We start from the raw sequence: 20,859 nt of genomic DNA on the forward strand, positions 1-20,859 counted from the left end.
GGAAAGACAAGAATATGTAAAGAATAGGCCAGAATATTCTGTGTATGTGTAGGTAAAGAAAAAATAAGCCGTATCCAGAGAGGAGGATCCAATGCATTACTGTCTGGCCAGTCAAAGGATCCAATAACTCTCTAGTGGTAGTATCTCAATGGGCGGCTGGTGCCCTGGCCAACGTACTACCTGTGTTTTGAAATACATATGTATTTCATGACGCTCAAATATACTTTATGAATGTGATTGCTCTTTTTTTATCTCTCTTTCTCGCTCTGATAGAAAATCCAGTTTAAGCTTGCCATCGAATCTTTCATATTGTTAAAGTTTTTATGTCAGTTTAAGCTTGCCATCGAATCTTTCATATTGTTAAAGTTTTTATGTCATTATTATCCACAACTATTTACATATAAGCTTGTGTTGTCACATTAATAAACCAGACATGTCCAGCCCAACTTTCTTTTAAGACCCATTCACAACCTGCCACAGTTCCATGTAATGATGAAATGGATGATGGAAGAGATCAACCAAAATTGAGGTAAATGTAACTATAGGCGAAATTTGTACGAGTCATTTCTTTTATTTACTGAGCTATTTCAGAATTTGCACAAGCCTTTTCTTTTACTTACTGGGCTATTTCAGAATTTGCACAAGCCTTTTCTTTTACTTACTGGGCTATTTCAGGATTTGCACAAGCCTTTTCTTTTACCTAATGGGCTATTTCAAAATTTGCACAAGACATTTTTTTTACCTACTGGTATCTTTCAGAATTTTCACCAAGCCTTTTCTTTTACCTATTGCGCTATTTCAGAATTTGTGCAAGCCTTTTCTTTTACCTACTGGGCTATTTCAGAGTGGAAATTATCCTGATGAAACCTAGGATGTTAATATAGGTAGTATTTAGTGAAAAAAAACATTAAGTTACTGTAGAAAACACATTAGTGTCATTGTGAACTTAGCTCCAAATTCTGCCAGCTTTTCTAAATTATGAATTTTATGGAGGAACTAAAACACTTTTAAGTTTGGAATATTGGGCATCTCCTGTCATAGTTTTTGGGGGGCTGCTAAAGCTCATAATATAAATACTGTACTACATGATGAGATCAAAGAATATATGTTTTTGCTATTTCAAATGGATGTATTAAGGACTTACTGGGAAACTGACAAAATCACTGATTTCCATGCAACTTTTTCATTGTTTCTCATGGATTAATGTGTTTATATCTATCCTACATGACAATACTTTCTCATTTAATAAGAAAAAGTAGTGATGATGAAAAATCACAAACAAGTTTTTATCTTAATATATTATCTAGTTTTGTATCACTCATAGGTTCTTTATTATTTCGCCATTTCCCTTCTGCACCCGGCTGCTTACCCTGGTGGAGCTCTTTTGTTTGTAGCAGATTGCTTTTCCAAATAGCATTGCAGCTTGGCTAGTAGTAGTAGTAGTAGTAGTAGTAGTAATAATCAAGGACTATTCTCCACATTTTATTCTTTTTATGGAATTTGAGTGCTGAGACCAGGGAGGCCATCCAGGCCCAAGGTGCAACAGGGTTGTAATATAAAGTAAAACTTAAGAATGAGAGGAAGTGAATAGCTCTCAGAATGCTCCAGTCTCTTGGTGGCTCTGAGGTATATCTTCCCTCTATTGAACAGGTCTGTCAAGCATGTAAAATGATACTTGAGCTCCCGTGCAATAGTATCTCCACCGCTGAGTATTGCAAGTTTTCTTTTATTTAAAGTTTGGGTACATTCATGAAATCTGTTAAGTTCATCGTCATAACTTGTGCGAGTTCAGAGGATAGGGCTCCTTTGAACAGGCATTCTAAAGGCTGAGCACAATCTGTTCTTCTTTTTCTGTCTCTCCAGTTTTATGTTGTTGAACATCATGCACGACCTTTGGTGATATTGTATCTTGTTTCTTCTCAGTTTCTTTGTATCTCCACCACTAAGTATTCCAAGTTTTCTTTTATTTAAAGTTTGGGTACATTCCTGAAATCTGTTAGGTTCATCGTCATAACTTGTGCGAGTTCAGAGGATAGGGCTGCTTTGAACTGGCATTCTAAAGGCTGAGCACAATCTGTTCTTCTTTTTCTGTCTCTCCAGTTTTATGTTGTTGAACATCATGCACGACCTTTGGTGATATTGTATCTTGTTTCTTCTCAGTTTCTTTGTATCTCCACCACTAAGTATTCCAAGTTTTCTTTTATTTAAAGTTTGGGTACATTCCTGAAATCTGTTAGGTTCATCGTCATAACTTGTGCGAGTTCAGAGGATAGGGCTGCTTTGAACTGGCATTCTAAAGGCTGAGCACAATCTGTTCTTCTTTTTCTGTCTCTCCAGTTTTATGTTGTTGAACATCATGCACGACCTTTGGTGATATTGTATCTTGTTTCTTCTCAGTTTCTTTGTATCTCCACCACTGAGTATTGCAAGTTTTCTTTTATTCAAAGTTTGGGTATATTCATGAAATCTGTTAGGTTCATCGTTATAACTTGTGCGAGTTCAGAGGATAGGGCTTCTTTGATCTGGCATTCTAAAGGCTGAGCACAATCTGTTCTTCTTTTTCTGGCTCTCCAGTTTTATGTTGTTGAACATCATGCACGACCTTTAGTGATATTGTATCTTGTTTCTTCTCAGAGTTTCTTTAATGCCACCAGGATCAAGTCTAGCTGGATCCAGAACAATACACATCTCATTAACTGAGTAAAGAAGGGGAATATGTCATAATCCTTGTGTAGCCATCCTGTACTTGTGGTTGTACACTTGGTGACTTGAGCTCTTAACTCTTCTTCTGGCAAAGACAACACTTGCTCAAGTCCATCTGGAATTCAGACAGTCCTTGATCTGTATTTGCCATCTTGATAAATGGTATTCAAGGTATCATAGTATGATAATTGGACCGAGGAGGTTTATCCTTTTACTACCTTGACCATAATCATGCACAATAAGGTAAGGGATACAACTAGGTTCAGGAATAAAAATATGACCTACAACTAGCCTGATTGTTCATCCAGTATCATTCAATTCCTCTGTGATCTGTACACCATTCAGGTAACTACATGAAGGCAATGTAAAGCCCTATTACCCTTTGCTTGGCTTTCCTGCGCTAGCATACCTGTCAATTCCAACCTGTCTAACTAAACATCTGCTAAACTGGTAGCCTAACGATTGGTCGAAAGACAGTTGGTTGACTGATAACTGGTCGAAGATAATTTGTCAAAAACACAATTAGTCGAACTGACTATTCATCGACAGGAAAATTGGTCAAAAGGAGTAATTGAAAAACAGTAAATAAAATGTCTAAACTCTCAAAGTTACAATAGCAACAAAGAGCATTTTAAGATGGAATCAAAAAGTCTAATTTTCAATCAACTGGTTTGCTTAATTTCTATATTATCGGGATTTGGCTATATAAATAGCATTTTTCTAGTTCAGAATGCCATCATAAGCATTTTTGTAGTTCAGAATATCATAATAAGCATTTTTGTAGTTTAGAAAGTTTTAGCTTAAAAACACAAAAATTATAATTCTTAAATTTAAAACCATATAGCCTCAGTAAAATGTTATTTTGATAATAAAATAAATTTTTGAATATACTTACCCGGTGATTATAATAGCTGCAACTCTGTTGCTCGACAGAAAACTCTACGGAAAAAATTCGCCAGCGATCGCTACACAGGTAGGGGGTGTACTTCAACAGCGCCATCTGTCGTCCAGATACCCAGTACTCATTGTAAACAAAGAACTCAATTTTCTCCTCGGTCCACTGCGTCTCTATTGGGGAGGAAGGGAGGGTCCTTTAATTTATAATCACCGGGTAAGTATATTCAAAAATTTATTTTATTATCAAAATAACATTTTTCAATATTTAACTTAGCCGGTGATTATAATAGCTGATTCACACCCAGGGGGGTGGGTAGAGACCAGCAATAAATGTTTACATCATTATGAGCTAAGAATTTTTTATTTCATTTTAGAAGTTATCAAAATAACAAAAACAAAATAAATAGGTACCTGGTAAGGAAGTCGACTTGAACAATTACTCTGCCTTTTTAAGTACGTCTTCCTTACGGAGCCTCGCGATCCTCTTAGGATGCTGAGCGACCCCTAGGATCTGAAGTATGAAGGGTTGCAACCCATACAACAGGACCTCATCAAAACCTCTAATCTAGGCGCTTCTCAAGAAAAGAATTTGACCACCCGCCAAATCAACCAGGATGCGAAAGGCTTCTTAGCCTTCCGGACAACCCAAAAACAACAATAAAAACATTTCAAGAGAAAGATTAAAAAGGTTATGGAATTAGGGAATTGTAGTGGTTGAGCCCTCACCCACTACTGCACTCGCTGCTACGAATGGTCCCAGAGTGTAGCAGTCCTCGTAAAGAGACTGGACATCCTTAAGATAAAAAGACGCGAACACTGACTTGCTTCTCCAATAGGTTGCGTCCATTATACTTCGCAGAGATCTATTTTGTTTAAAGGCCACTGAAGTTGCGACAGCTCTAACTTCATGTGTCCTTACCTTCAGCAAAGCTTGGTCTTCCTCACTCAGATGTGAATGAGCTTCTCGTATTAACAGTCTGATAAAATAGGATAAAGCATTCTTTGACATAGGCAAAGATGGTTTCTTAACTGAACACCATAAAGCTTCTGACTGTCCTCGTAAAGGTTTAGTTCGTCTTAAATAGAACTTAAGAGCTCTCACAGGGCATAAGACTCTTTCTAGTTCATTTCCAACCATATTCGATAGGCTTGGAATATCGAACGATTTCGGCCAAGGACGAGAAGGTAGCTCGTTTTTGGCTAGAAAACCAAGTTGTAGAGAACATGTAGCCGTTTCAGATGAAAATCCGATGTTCCTGCTGAAGGCGTGAATCTCACTGACTCTTTTAGCTGTGGCTAAGCAAACCAGGAAAAGAGTCTTTAAGGTGAGATCTTTAAAGGAGGCTGATTGTAGCGGCTCGAACCTTTCTGACATGAGGAATCTTAGTACCACGTCTAAATTCCAACCAGGTGTAGCCAAACGACGCTCCTTCGTGGTCTCAAAAGACTTAAGGAGGTCCTGTAGATCTTTATTGTTGGAAAGATCTAAGCCTCTGTGACGGAAGACTGATGCCAACATGCTTCTGTAACCCTTGATAGTGGGAGCTGAAAGAGATCGTTCTTTCCTCAGGTATAAAAGGAAGTCAGCTATTTGAGTTACAGAGGTACTGGTCGAGGATACAGATACTGACTTGCACCAGTTTCGGAAGACTTCCCACTTTGATTGGTAGACTCTAAGGGTGGATGTCCTCCTTGCTCTAGCAATCGCCCTGGCTGCCTCCTTCGAAAAGCCTCTAGCTCTCGAGAGTTTTTCGATAGTCTGAAGGCAGTCAGACGAAGAGCGTGGAGGCCTTGGTGTACCTTCTTTACGTGCGGCTGACGTAGAAGGTCCACCCTTAGAGGAAGAGTTCTGGGAACGTCCACTAGCCATCGAAGTACCTCGGTGAACCATTCTCTCGCGGGCCAGAGGGGAGCAACTAACGTCAACCTTGTCCCTTCGTGAGAGGCGAACTTCTGCAGTACCTTGTTGACAATCTTGAACGGAGGGAATGCATATAGGTCTAGATGTGACCAATCTAGGAGAAAGGCATCTATATGAACTGCTGCTGGGTCCGGGATTGGTGAGCAATATATTGGGAGCCTCTTGGTCATCGAGGTTGCGAAGAGATCTATGGTTGGCTGGCCCCATGTGGCCCAAAGTCTCTTGCACACATCCTTGTGTAGGGTCCATTCTGTTGGAATGATTTGTCCCTTCCAACTGAGGCAATCTGCCATGACATTCAAGTTGCCTTGGATGAACCTCGTTACTAGCGAAATGTTTTGACCTTTTGACCAGGTGAGGAGGTCCCTTGCGATCTCGTACAACGTCATAGAGTGGGTCCCTCCTTGCTTGGAGATGTACGCCAAAGCCGTGGTGTTGTCCGAGTTCACCTCCACCACTTTGCCTTGAAGGAGAGACTTGAAGCTTTTCAAGGCCAGATGAACTGCCAGTAGCTCCTTGCAGTTGATATGCATTGTCCTTTGACTCGAGTTCCAAATTCCCGAGCATTCCCGACCCTCTAATGTCGCGCCCCAGCCTGTGTCCGATGCGTCCGAGAAGAGAACGTGGTTGGGAGTCTGAACAGCCAGGGGCAGACCCTCTCTGAGGCTGATACTGTCCTTCCACCAAGTCAGGCAAGACTTCATCTTCTCGGAAATGGGGATCGAGACCGCTTCTAGCGTCTTGTCCTTTTTCCAGTAAAAAGCTAGGTGATATTGAAGAGGACGGAGGTGTAGTCTTCCTAACGATACGAACTGTTCCAGGGATGATAGTGTCCCTATCAGACTCATCCACTGCCTGACTGAACATCGTTCCTTCTTCAGCATGTTCTGGATGCATAACTGGGCTTGGCTTGTTCTGGGGGCCGACGGAAAAGCCCGAAAAGCTAGACTGTGAATCTCCATCCCTAAATACACAATAGTTTGGGATGGGACCACTTGAGACTTTTCCAAATTGACAAGGAGACCCAATTCCTTGGTCAGATCTAGAGTCCACTTTAGATCCTTCAGACAGCGACGACTGGAAGAAGCTCTTAGAAGCCAGTCGTCCAAATAGAGGGAGGCTCGGATGTCCGCTAAATGAAGGAATTTGGCTACATTCCTCATCAGCCTCGTAAACACAAGAGGAGCTGTGCTTAGGCCAAAGCACAGGGCTTGAAACTGGTAGACAACCTTTTCGTAAACAAATCTCAGAAAAGGTTGGGAGTCTGGGTGGATGGGGACGTGGAAGTATGCGTCCCTTAGGTCTAAAGAGACCATCCAGTCTTCCCTTCTGACCGCTGCTAGAACGGACTTTGTGGTCTCCATGGAGAACGTCTGCTTTGTGACAAAGACATTCAGCGCACTGACGTCTAGCACCGGCCTCCACCCTCCTGTCTTCTTTGCCACTAAGAAGAGACGGTTGTAGAAGCCCGGGGTTTGATGGTCCAGGACTTTGACTACCGCTCCCTTTTCTAGTAAGAGAGACACTTCCTGTTTCAATGCTCGTCTCTTGTCTTCCTCTCTGTACCTGGGAGAGAGATCGATGGGAGACGTTGCTAGAGGGGGTTTTCGTACAAACGGGATCTTGTACCCCTCTCTGAGCAACTTCACAGATTGTGCATCTGCGCCTCTCTTCTCCCAGGTCTGCCAGAAGTTCTTGAGTCTGGCTCCCACTGCTGTCTGAAGAAGCTGGCAGTCAGACTCTGCCTTTAAAGGACTTGGTTCCTTTCTTCTTTCCACGTCTCCCTTCGGCACGAGCACCTCCTCTGCTGGAGGCTCTGCCACGAAAGGGCGGAATAAATCGGGACGCTGGAGTGTCCATCCTTGGTCTAGCTGACAAGGTAGGCAAAGGGGTGGCTTTGCGAGCAGAGGACGCAACCAGATCATGAGTATCCTTCTGTATCAAAGAAGCAGCAATCTCCTTAATCAGGTCCTCTGGAAAGAGGCACTTGGAAAGAGGAGCAAACAGAAGTTCGGATCTTTGGCAAGGTGTAACTCCAGCTGACAGGAAAGAGCAAAGGTTCTCACGCTTCTTGAGGACTCCGGACACGAAAGATGCAGCAAGCTCATTAGATCCGTCACGTACGGCCTTGTCCATGCAGGACATGATGAGCAAGGAAGACTCCTTCTCTGTCGGAGAGATCTTCCTGCTTAGAGCTCCCAGACACCAGTCTAAAAAGTTGAAGACCTCGAAGGCTCTAAATATCCCTTTCAAAAGGTGGTCCAGGTCCGAAGATGACCAACATATTTTTGAGCGTCTCATGGCTAGCCGGCGGGGAGAGTCTACAAGACTTGAGAAGTCGCCCTGGGCAGAGGCAGGAACTCCCAAGCCGAGAACTTCTCCCGTGGCATACCAGACGCTCGATCTAGAAGAGAGTCTAGCAGGGGGAAACGTAAAGGCTGTCTTCCCTAGACTCTTTTTGGACTGCATCCATTCTCCTATCACTCGTAAAGCTCTCTTGGACGAGCGTGCGAGGACGAGTCTAGTAAAGGCAGGCGAGGATGACGGCATACCTAAAACAAACTCTGACGGAGGAGAGCGCGGAGCCACAGACACAAACTGGTCCGGAAACATCTCTTTGAACAGTGCTAAAACCTTCCTAAAGTCCAAAGAGGGTTGCGTAGACTTAGGCTCGTCAAGATCCGAATGTGGTTCATCAACGTGTGCAGCACCATCATCATCAGAAAGTCCATCATCCGAGTATTGAGGAGGAAGCGGCAATGGAGTAGGTAACGGCTGGTTAGCTGAGTCCGGTCGCACGGGTGCATGCGTGACTGAGCCGGACGCAACGTCATGGAACTGTTGCCCAGTCTGTGAGCTGGCAACAACCATAGCAGCGCGGGGACGCACAGCGTCTACTCCAGACTGTCTAGCCTGATGTGGGTGAGCAGTGGCAACCACACTGGGTTGCGGAGGTTGACGCACCGCGTCAAAACAAAACAACTCTGACGGTTGTTGTACCTCACGAACGTCAACGGAAGGCTCCGTGCGTCGCTGAACGTCAACATGCGGCTGGAAGGGCACACTGGAACGCATGGGTGGCGGAACTCTCTCAACTGGAGTGCGCAAGAAGGTCGCCTCAGCGTCCACAGGACGCACAACCGAGTGTGTGGTTGGTTGTAGGCAAGAGGCTGTACTAGCTGGTGCAGCAGCAACCTTCTCCGCACGCAAGTCCTGCATCAGAGACGTTAATTGGAACTGCATGCTCTGCAGCAAAGACCACTTAGGGTCTGCAGGAGCAGGTGCGGCGACAGACGGTGTAACTGTCTGAGGCGGTACCGCTTTGCCTCTCTTAGGAGGTGAGCAGTCATCGGAAGACTGCAGCGAGTCCGAACTGACCCAGTGGCTACAGCTGGGCCGTTGGACTTGCGCGGAAGGGACCGACTTGCGTTTTAATGGTCGTGAGACCTTGGTCCATTGTTTCTTGCGAGAAACACCTTCCGAAGACGAGGAATAAATGGGCTCTCTCGTCTTTGTGCGGCAGGGGCGATCTTGGGAAGATGCGCCCGGAACCACGGAGGGAACGTCTGTTCGCTGATTAAAGCCTCTCGAACCCATTGGTCGTACGACATTGCTTCTCCCCTGGACTTGGGAGCTTGCAAGAGGTCCCGGACTAGGAGGACGACAGGCACGAACAGACGAACCCTCAAGCGCAACACTATCCACAACACTATCACTCACTTTAACACTTCCCACTGCACTTTTACACTTCAGCTCCTTGACATCCGCCATGAGCTGGTTACGGTCACTAGCCAGGGACTCAACTCTCTCACCCAGAGCTTGGATGGCACGCATCATATCAGCCATCGAAGGTTCCTGAGTGCCAGAAGGGGGATTAGGAGCAACCACTACAGGGGAAGGAATAGGTTGTGGGGCATGAGGAGAGGAAATTTCAATAGAACGAGAGGAACTTCTCCTAACTCTATCTCTCTCTAGCCTACGTGTATACTTTTGGAATTCGATAAAATCGAATTCCGAAAGCCCAACGCATTCCTCACATCGATCTTCCAATTGACAGGTTTTATCCCGACAATTGGAACAAACAGTGTGAGGGTCGATAGAGGCCTTCGGAAGACGCCTTGAACAGTCCCTAGCACTACACTTCCTAAATTTTGGGACTTGAGAAGGGTCAGCCATTTTGAATTGGTCAAAGGGGAATTCAAAAACTATCCAAAGTTATCAACAAATAATCCGTAATCAAAAAAAAAGAATGCAAGGATTTTTGAAGAGAAAGCCTGCACAGCGAAAGCTCAAAACTAGAATAGTGTACTTCACCAAATAGTTGTGAAAACAAATCCAGTTAGCAACAGCGAATTAGTAGGTCTTGCCGGTAGCACGACAGAGAGAAAATTGAGTTCTTTGTTTACAATGAGTACTGGGTATCTGGACGACAGATGGCGCTGTTGAAGTACACCCCCTACCTGTGTAGCGATCGCTGGCGAATTTTTTCCGTAGAGTTTTCTGTCGAGCAACAGAGTTGCAGCTATTATAATCACCGGCTAAGTTAAATATTGAAAAATGGAGTTTATCAAGACAGAAAGATGTGCGAGAAAACTTCTCTATAAAGGATTTGCATACTTGGCTTATAGAACTTGTGGCGGCAACAAGGTTTATTGAAGAAGTGAAAAAACTAAGGGGTGTAGCCAACTGCACGAATGATGGTCAGCCTTTTCAGCACTCACGTAATACAGCTTTGAAAGCAATTGAACAAATAAAACAATGGCCATGTCTCAGGCAGACAAAAAAGACCAACTTTTGATATGATATGGTCAATTTACATTAGAGTGTAAGACAACTTGCCACGAACAAGTAAGTCCTTCAAAGGATGGCACAATGCTTTTAAGAAACGTTTCCAACTATTCCAAGATTATTTTAAAAAATTCGAAAGGAACAAGTGAGTAACGAAATCTTATTAGAACATGGAGCAATAGGAATGAATATTTCTAGAAACGACAATACTTATATTTTGAATAAATGAAAATACTTGTATGTAATTACAACAGAAATGAAGGCTTAAATTTCCTAAAAAAAAAAAAAATTTGCATAAGTTAAAAATTATTCAAAATGCTTTTATTTGTGCTTTAATTAAAATATTAAGGTTCCAAATTCCTTCCTGTCCTAGATTTACTTATTTTGTTTTGAAAATTTTTCTTTGTATTATCAAAATTAAAGAAATTAATAAAGGACAATTTCCTATCCATCTGTTTTTTTTTCATTATCAATTTTTTGACAAATTGTCATTATACTAACTGTCAGTTTGACCAGTCATAAGGGACAGCTTTACAATTTAATCAATAATTGATACATTTTATTTGGTTTCTATCCTCTAAGATCTTGCTGCCAAAAGTACCCATCAAAGAGATGTACCAAAGATAGTCTGAGTATGTTAAAAGGTTTACATCAAGAGCAAGATAAAACTAGAGAAATCAAAAAAACTATTTTCTTTATTTCTTCCCTTTAACCTCTCAAGAGGTAAGGATTTCATTTACTGGCATGCTGCTAACTTAAAAACTTTGGAAAACGCTTCCTTCGGCCACAACACTTCCGAATTGTATCTCATAATATTTTCAACACTTAATGCCACTGTCTTTGCAGCTTTCATTGCCTAGTATTGTAGTCTTTATATTCTTTAGTTATCCTTGATTTCCTATCCTTTTGATTATTCCCTCGGCTTTTTAGTCATTCCTTTGATTTTAATATTTGTATTCTCTTCATTTAAAAACAGATCTAAAGTACCTCATTCAGAACTTAAAAATCAGATTTCTCCATTTTTATACCAAAAAGGCTAAGTTTAAATTCTAGCCATTAAGTTCAAATTAGCCCATTGGAGTAGATTTATGAGTAATGGACATATAGTCCAAGGTGGCTATTCCATATGTGGGTGCAACTGAGGAATAACCCCTTAGTGCACTATGAAGTAAAAGTTAAAAGTGAGTGAACAGCAAGATGGAAGAAAGGATGTGGGAACAAAAGTATTATCTCAGCCATGAACACTACTGCCAATAACTTTCTAAACATCTGTAAAAGCATCAGAGGGCTCACACAATAAACTGATTTCTTTTCTATTTTCCAATGATAAATTATGTATAATGGCATTTTATTATTACTATTACTAAGCTACAACATTAGTTGGAAAAGCAAAATGCTATAAGCCAAAGGACTCCAGGGAAAAATTGCCAAGTAAGAAAAGGAAATAAGGAAATAATAAACTTCATAAGAGAAGTAATAAACAATTAAAATAAAATATTTCAAGAACCGGTGATAGGATAGAAGTGTTGAAAGCAACACATAGCCTACTGTCATCCTTACCTAGATTGGCTACAGAGGTCACAACTATACCAACACTATACTGTATACTGTACTGTAATACACTGGAAAATTTAGAGTACAAAAGAAGGGACTCAAATAAATATTAAAAACATAGTAACCTTAGTCTTTGGCTTATTAACTCATATAAATATTAAAAACATAGTAGCCTTAGTCTCTGGCTTATTAACTCTATTTCTATTATTAAAATATCTATTCATTGGAGATAACTGGTCATGCCAAGCACCGAACAGCATTTAACCAAAAATGGCTTGTTACCTAGGTCAGTCATATTAACATGGTTATCTAAGCTATGAAGGTACATTGAAAACAAATTTCAAAAGTCTAAAGGCATACTTTATTATTAAAAACATACATAATAGAACACTAAACAATTCTCACAGAAATAGAAAATTGCAAATGTGTTCCCTTTTACCATAAAATCTAAGTAAAACAAACAACTTATACAGTACTGTATTCATATAAAATTCAGTAAGTTTACTAATTGATATACATTTTTAGTTTCTAGGTCTGTAAACAGAAGTTCTTGAAAAAATATAAAGATATGAGAATTTGATAAAAGAAAAGTGGAATTGAGATAAAGAGGATTATTAACCATCGCAAAAATATATAGTTGGGGGTAGTACATTTTGGGAAGTGGCCATGGTGTAAGGGAATGTAATACAGTACCAAAATGGACTAGAAAACTTGAATGAACCACAGGATATTTGGTGCCTGGCATGTATACGAAGAACAAATAATAATGGAATGGAGAAGGATTACTTCATGGTAGAGGGAAACTCTGGAGGATGTAGAATGTGTTACCTCAGTGATATACTGGAATTTGAGGCCAGAATTAAGAGGCTGGCTAGAAACTTATCCCGGTACAGTATACTCAAAACACATACCTTGGAATGTGGAAAAAGTTAAGGATCCTACCACCACATGCACCAGTGGCTTAGTAATAAAGTACACAGGCACGGCTCTAAGGGTTGTTCTGAGCCGAATATCTCTGTGTTGTGAACCTGGCCTATATATGGTATACTGTACATATATAATTAGGGGTTTGCCTGGTTACATCACACTCCCCCTCATAGGCAGTGTGGGGAAAAGACTCTTCTTTACCCGAGTACAGAATAACAAGTAGAGCTGGCAAGGTTTTCGAAGTATTAACCTAAGAGAGGGGAAGGTTGAAAGGAAAAAAAAAAAAGGCTAGCAATTCTTCACTTTCATCCCAGACTCACACCTAACCTTTGCCCTCGATACGATGTTAATGGTCCTGTGAGGAGAACCAATATAGCTATATCACCTACTGTGCAGCTACGACTGGCCCTAAGGCAAGTGTCTGGAGACCTGTAAGTCACATCCCACAGGTATGGGGTAGTAAACGTCGGTCTGACTTTCCACACCTCCGCTTGTAATACTTGGGACACAGAGATATTCTTCTTGAATGCCAATGTCATGCTTACGCCTTTGACTTTGTGCTTTCTGACTTGAGGAATAAGGAGAGGGTGGCGATAGGGTTCAGTCGATGACCTCCCTCAGCCAGGAAGAAATTATGTTCTTTGTTACCCCTTTCTTCTGCCTCTCTGTGCTGACGAAAAGATATTGCAGGAGAAGACGGGGCTTCTCCAAGACCTTTCATATTCCAGATAAAACGAAGGACTTGAAGGAAGTTAGAGTCAGACTCAGCCTTTTTTGTATCTGGAGGTTTGGGCCTTCGAATAGTTTACAATTTTTCAGAGCTGTAATTGGGATTCTCTCCCTTGGAGACCGTATCTGGCTGGCCCAGTCATTAAAAACAAGATCTCGCTCCTCCACCCTGCAGGAAGACTTGAGACGTACCCCTGCCAGACTCTTCTCAGCCTTGAGAATTCTGTATTTTTTTGGCCATCCTAGGATCAGTCAGTCAAGATAACTTGTTCTTTGGCTGTTTTCTAGTCCTTGCTCCCTCTGTGATGAGAGACTACTACCATAAGAGAGAGATGACTAGGAGAGCTCTTTTTCTCATCTGAGATCCTAGACAGGCTTGAGGCTGGTCTAGGTTTGACTTGAACTGGGGCAGACTGCGGGTCAATGTCCTCCTTCCTCCATCTCTTAGGTCGGTGGAGCAAGTGGAATTCATCAACTCTACCGGGAAAGACAATACTCGTCTATTAGGTTGATTACTAGGGACAGAAATCCCTTATGCATACTAGTTTGAGTGCCACTCTGCGGAGGGGTTTCCTGTTACTTCCTCCTTTGACGCCTTCTATCATCCAGTTTGATTGGAACTATATGCAGATCCATGAATCTACGGTCAAACTCTGGAAGAATCGTAGCCTTGGCGATCTATCTTAGGTGCTGGAGCTGGAGACACAATCGGGATGACGCTTCTAGGAACAGCGCATCTGGCTAACGCGTGTCTAGGTGACAACGCCTAGGTGAAGCGTTATCTGGAGTGGTGAGTGCTCAGGAGCAATGCGTTCAGGTGAAGCATATCTAACATGTTGTGAAGCACGTCTAGTATGTTTAGGTGAAGCACATATAGCGCGTTCAGGTGAGATTAATTTAATGCGCTCAGTTAGTGCATATTTAGGAAAAGCACAACTAGTGTGCTCAACAAAAGCACTTCTGGCAAGGCCCACGTCGCACGTTCAGGATGGGAACATATAGCGTATTCAGGTGAGGCACGTATATCACGTTTAGGAGAAGCTAGTCTGGACCGATCAGGTAAGGCGTATCTAGTGTGTTCAAATGAAGAGCGTCTAGGGTGTTCAGGCGAAGAGCGTCTAGCGCATTCAGGCAAAGAGCATCTAGTGCGTTAAGCGTAAGCACATTTGGTTGAGGAGCATGCAAGAGATACGTATCTAATAGAAGCGTGTCTGGGTGAGGCCCACGATGGAGAAGCACGTCTGGATGAAGCGCATCTGGGAGAGGCACATGCTGGAGAAGTACATCTGTTTGAGGCACATGATGGAGAAGTGCGCCTGGTTGAGGCGCGTCATCTCTGGAAGACCCTGAAGACCTCTAGGGTGGAGAAGGAGGGGCTTGTCTAAGATCATCCACCTCTGAATAAAGATCTAGCAGACATCGTGAGACAACCCTGCGAGTACGCTCCGGTGAGCTAGTGTGCTCCGACGGAGAACTCCTTCAACATTGGTGAGGATCAGGCATTTGCTTGGAAGTCCTTGGTACTGAAGACAAAGGACACTTCCCTCTGGAAGGGCACCTGAGAGAAATGTCTCCCTCAGAAGTCTCCAAAGGTGGGCAGGATACAATGACAGGCTTCTTTAACGATACCAGGAATTCAGTACAGTAAACCCTTCTCTCTCAAACACCCCCGTATCTGAACTATGTCATGGGATGATCCTTTTCAAAGTCAGGAAAGCATCATAATAGCAGAAAGACTGGGCAGTTTTAACACTTTAGATTGGAGAAGACATTAAGCAAAGAGTCTGGGTTGGATGCCTTACACAAGAACAGAATACCGTACTGAATATGTACTTGGATATATTTGTGCTGCAGACTGGTCTGGCTTACCATACAGGCTCAATGTGAGCACTGCATAAGGATTTTCCGAAAGGTTTCCTGGGAGTTGTATCTCCCATGCCATACCTATACAGTACTAAAGCAAATATAAGGGGATACAAGAAACTTGCTCCCACCATAGCTGTGGAAACTAGCAATATGAATGCACTTGAGTAATAGGTGCTAAAAAATTCAAGAGCACACATTTTGTGTCTAAGTCCCCTTTATTATCGTCACTTACATTTGGTTTATTTCTATTTCTATTTTTTCACTGACTATTCCATCTTGTTAAAGTTTGCTCAGCAAGTTATAGACTTTTAAACCTTGCTCCACATAGATAGAAATTGGTGATGAAAGTCTGCAACCTTTGGGGGAAGAGTATCATACTCGCTTGCAGAATCCTCTGGGAGGCTACAATTCAGGAGAAGGGCGTCGAACTCGTTGGCGTGACGGGCGATCATCAACTGAAGGATGTGGATGCAAACTTTGCATACCCTCAGCTATGAGTTGGCGAGCGGTGAGTTGGCGAACAGCGTCTGGCCAGAGATCAAGATGGCGAATGGTGCCTAGAAGATCGGCTTTGAGTCATAGTCTTACTCTCCTCCAAAGAGGAGTGACAATTCGTCGGCGAGCAACGAGAGTGATGACGGGGAAACCGAAGGTTGTGGGGAACCTGGCGAAGTCTGACGAACAGGAATGTCAGCTACTGGGGCCTGACAAATAGGAGACCAACAAGTTGGCGATCGGCAGCGAGCAGATGAGCAGTGAACAAGCAATCGGCGAGCTGATGAAGGGTGAGCAGGCGATCAGCAAGCAGGTGACCTGTAAGTAGGTTATCGGCGATCATGTAAATTGCAAGCAGGTAAGCGATGAGCAAGCAATCAGCAATCAGGAGAGCCATGAGCAGGCAATTGGTGAGCAGGTGAACGGTGAGCAGGCGATCGGTGATGCTGGCGAACAGGAGAACTGTGAGCAGGCAAAGGATGAGCAGGCAATCAATTAGCAGGTGAGCAGTGAGCTGGCAAACAGCGAGCACAGACGGTGAGGATCGGTATCCTCAAATGACATAAAGGTACTGCAAGAGCAGTCTTTGCGACCAGGGTAGGTGCGCATGACTGACAGGTAAGGGCACTCACAAACACAAATCTGTAAGAGAAAGCACAAAAAGATTAAAGGTAGTCCAAAAAGATCGGATGAAGAGGGGAAGCAACCGTTCATCGTCCTAGCTACATGCAAAGTGGGGTATAATCACTGATGTGTGAGCGAGAAGGGTAGTTACTACCCCCCTTGCTAACTAGCGGGATGGGTGGTTAACCCTTGCTAATTTTCTAATGGCTCGTCCTTTCAGCTTTGCCGAAAGTAATACAGTACCCACAAAAATAGTGTAGCTTTGTATTTCAGTTACGGAAAAAATGTCTTTTGGGAAGTTTTCAGCATTCGCTGAAATAAATCCACTGTAAAGAGCTAAAGGGTTTGTATTCGTGTTGGAAGAAACTGTAGTTATTTAAACAATGTTGCCTATTTTATAGGGATATATCAATTACAGTTTGAAGTCATCTAATCACACATGCTTATATAGCAATGAATATAATCTGAGTAACATAAGATTATTTCTTGTTCTACAATAATAAATAACTATAAAATGGTGTTTCATTTACAATTAGCACTAAATGAACAAGAAAAATTCACTTACCTCAAGCACATTTATATAGCATTTGTTCTGGAAGTAACTCCTGAAATTTGTGTACCTTAATAAAAGAATGTGACCTGATCAATCTCCATATGGGAAGGGAGAATTGAAAGAGATTTTAATTTGAACACTGGACTTAGCGGAATAGGTTTTTGGATGACCATAATCTCGTGGCCATTTTGCTGAGAACCTTTTGCTTGTAATGTGGTTGCTGTGGGATACAGTTCTCGCTTTGCATGGAATTGGAGAGTATACAGTGGGTCTCAATCTGAAAGGAAAGTCTTGAAATGAGGTTTACTGGATGAACAAAGGTCATTGGCTTGCAAAAATTGCACAGACAGACAATTATCTTATATACTGCATATTAACTTAGCATTTTGAGGAGAAAACTGTACAAAACACTATTTACAATACACACTAGGAATTTGTGATTCTAGGCAGGAGAGAACAGTATTTTGAAGGACAAATCATTCAAGAATTTATGTATCTTACACTATAAAGCCTTTGTGATTCAAGGCAGATGAAAAAAGTATTTTGAAGGGCAAATTATTCAAGAATTTATGTACAGTATAATACAATACAAAACATTTGTGATTCTAGGCAGGGGAGGAACATTACTAAATTTCTCTCTTTGGCTTGCTCAGCTCTCAAATATATATAGCACTGCATAAAATAAAGGGAAAGAGGAGGAAATTTACCTCACAAAAAAATAGTTCCATTAGATGCAATAGAACACAAACCATTCCTTACTTAATGCTACATACCATTCCAATTCTTAAAGTATTACAAACGAAGCCAATTTATTCGGAATCAATCAAACAAAAATGACCATACAGGCCTGAAGCTCTTTACTATGGAGATGTATTTCACCAGGTAGTAGGTTGGCTAGGACACCAGCCACCCGTTGAGAGGCTACCGCTAGAGAGTTATGAGGTCCTTTGACGAGCCAAACAGTATTACATTGGATCCTTCTTTCTGGTTACCGTTTTGTTTTCCCTTTGCCTACACATACACCGAATAGTTTGGCCTATTTATTACACAGTCTCTCTTGTCCCCATACACCTGACAACACTGAGATTACCAAACAATTCTTCTTCCCCCAAGAAGTTAACTACTGCACTGTAATTATTTAGAGGCCAATTTCCTTTTGGTAAGGGTAGAGGAGACTCTTGAGCTATGGTAAGCAGCTCTTCTACGAGAGGGACACTACAAAATCAAACCATTGTTCTCTAGTCTTGGGTAGTGCCATAGCATCTATACCATGGCCTTCCACTGTCTTGGGTTAGAGTTCTCTTTCTTGTGGGTACACTCGGACACACTATACTATTTAATTTCTCTTCCTCTTGTTTTGTTGAAGTTTTTATAGTTTATATAGGCAATATTTATTTCAAAGTTGTTACTGACTCCTAATGAGAGATAACCGCCTGAGCAACTGTGCAAAAGTGTGAAACTATGCAATGTAACCCAGCTAGGTAAGACTTTACCCGTAGCTATGTTCCTCTTACCTAGCTGTTACCCGGCTCCTACCTCGCTGGGAGGTCGGGGGTGTAACAAATATAGATGCACATTAGGTTACACAAGGGATGTTGATATCCCCCTGCAGACAGAGGGGGTCAGCTTGCAATGTTCCTAGACTTACTTGAGCCCCAAGAGAGGGGAGAATGAAAGGTGGAAGGCCAGTCCTACGCCTATGATACTAGACTTACAGCCGGGTAACATCTGCCCTCAACCGACTACTACTTGTCCTTCAAGGGAGCTGAAATGTTACTGATCACGTTTTATGCAGCTACCACAGGACCTATGGAGAATGTGTCACGACTATTGTGGGTTATGTCTCGCAGGTCGTGGTGGTGAATGTAGTTTGATGTTTAATCAAGTTTTATCAAGTTTGATATTCAAATTATTCAACCTTTTCCTGGTCAGAATGTCATTATTTTGCAGCCTTTGTTTAGCAACTTCATTTTTCTAAGGTAAAGCTACCTCATACCTATCAGCATTAAATTCAACAGTTTCATATAATTTACTCATTACAAAACTTAATGGACTATCATTAGAAATAGCCTCTTTAGTACAAATGCCTAAAAAATTTAAATACCAAAAGTTATTCAAAGCAGATTCAGAAACATTATTGGTACACAAAAGTTGAGAATTTACATATCAAAAGATTCATTACAAGAACCAAATAAAATCCATCAAAAAAAAGACTCTTTGGCAACTAAGTTTTCATATTGTACAAATTCATTAGGTAACATGAACTTCCAATAAGCATCTAAGCCTACTAAAATATCAATATTAACATGACAAATTCAAAGATAATTTGTATTTTTCCTAACCATACAAACCTTAGCTATTTACAGAGGGTTTACCTTTTAGCGCAGCTGAAATGACGAGCCAATAGTTTTAACGAGGGTTAATTACCCCCGCGCTAGCTAGCGGGGAATGGGGAAGGGTAGCTTGCTACCCCTCCCCCCTCCACACACCGGTGACTTGCTTCACTTCACTTAGAGGTAGGACTTGACTTGGGGGTCAGGGATGGCGGGCACATATGTGTAAATAGCTAAGGTTTGTATGGTTAGGAAAAATACAAATTATCTTCGAATTTGTCATTTGTTCCGTAACCGAAATACAAATCACGCTATTTACAGAGGGTGACTTACCCCTTAGGAAGGGTGGAAAGTCCCCAGCCTTACTGACTTCGGCTTGCCCGGGGGCTCGATCCCTCAGTGAGCAGCACTAGAGAGAGGGAGCCCCTGTACCTCACAAGTTCCTAGCATCGCTAGGAACGAGTGGCCTACATAAGCAGTGTGAGGAGGAGAGTGTGACTCGTCCTATGAAGTTGACCTTGAGACCTTCAGATAGGAATTCTAGGATAGGACGTTCCCCATACCACCTCGTCAGGGTATGGGAGACGCAACAGTATTAAGCTTAATACTAGGAGCACAAAGAAGCATGGGTTACCTGCAGAGGTTGAGGTCAGCTATGCGAGGACCAGGATGCTGCTTCCCCAAGAGAGGGGAGAATGAAGAAAGAAGTAAGGGTCAGACAAACTCTTTCATTCACGCAGACTAAGACCGGGTAACAATGCCCTCAACCTACTGCTACTTGTCCAAAAGGAGCCTGAGATTAGACCAGCTGTTGTGTAGCCACCACAGGGTCGATAGAAAACGTATCGAGGCTCCTGTGGGTCACGTCTTGCAGGTAGTGGGCTGTGAAGGTCGTTTGACACTTCCAGACCCCAGCTTGAAGTACCTGCGTCACAGAGAAGTTTCTCTTGAAGGCCAGGGATGTAGCAATACCCCTGACATCGTGGGCCCGAGGGCGACGTGACGGAGGAGGGTCAGGATTCAGGGCATGGTGGATAACCCTTCGAATCCAAGCTGAGATGGTGTTCCTTGTGACCCTCCTCTAAGTCCTGCCTGTGCTCACAAACAAAGCTCGCACATGAGGACGGACTGCAGCCGTTCTCTTCAAGTAGTGCCTCAGACACCTCACTGGACATAGTAGCAGCTGATCTGGGTCGCTTGTTACAGAACGGAGACTCGCGATCCTGAAAGAGTTGAACCGAGGATCCGGCACTCCAGGATTCTGAGTCTTGGCAACAAACTCAGGGACGAACCTGAACGTTACCTCCCCCCATCCCCTTGAATGGGCGATGTCGTACGAGAGACCATGAAGTTCACTAACTCGCTTGGCCGAGGCCAAGGCGAGTAGGAAAGCCGTCTTCCAAGACAGGTGGCGATCGGAGGCCTGGCGTAATGGCTCGAAGGGAGGTCTCTTAAGAGACCTGAGGACT

General features: G+C 42.6%; 1 long non-coding RNA gene across 1 annotated transcript in view; it reads right to left on the reverse strand.

Moving 5' to 3' along the window:
• Positions 1-12,296: 12,296 nt before the first annotated feature.
• LOC137619732 (uncharacterized) overlaps positions 12,297-20,859 on the reverse strand; it is a 60,235-nt gene continuing 51,672 nt past the window's right edge. The window contains exon 4 of the long non-coding RNA XR_011039961.1: positions 12,297-17,334. This is a non-coding gene — a long non-coding RNA (uncharacterized lncRNA). The remainder of the gene's footprint in view (positions 17,335-20,859) is intronic.

This window comes from Palaemon carinicauda, chromosome 26 (assembly GCF_036898095.1).
Source record: "Palaemon carinicauda isolate YSFRI2023 chromosome 26, ASM3689809v2, whole genome shotgun sequence".
Taxonomy (NCBI): Eukaryota; Metazoa; Arthropoda; class Malacostraca; order Decapoda; family Palaemonidae; genus Palaemon; species Palaemon carinicauda.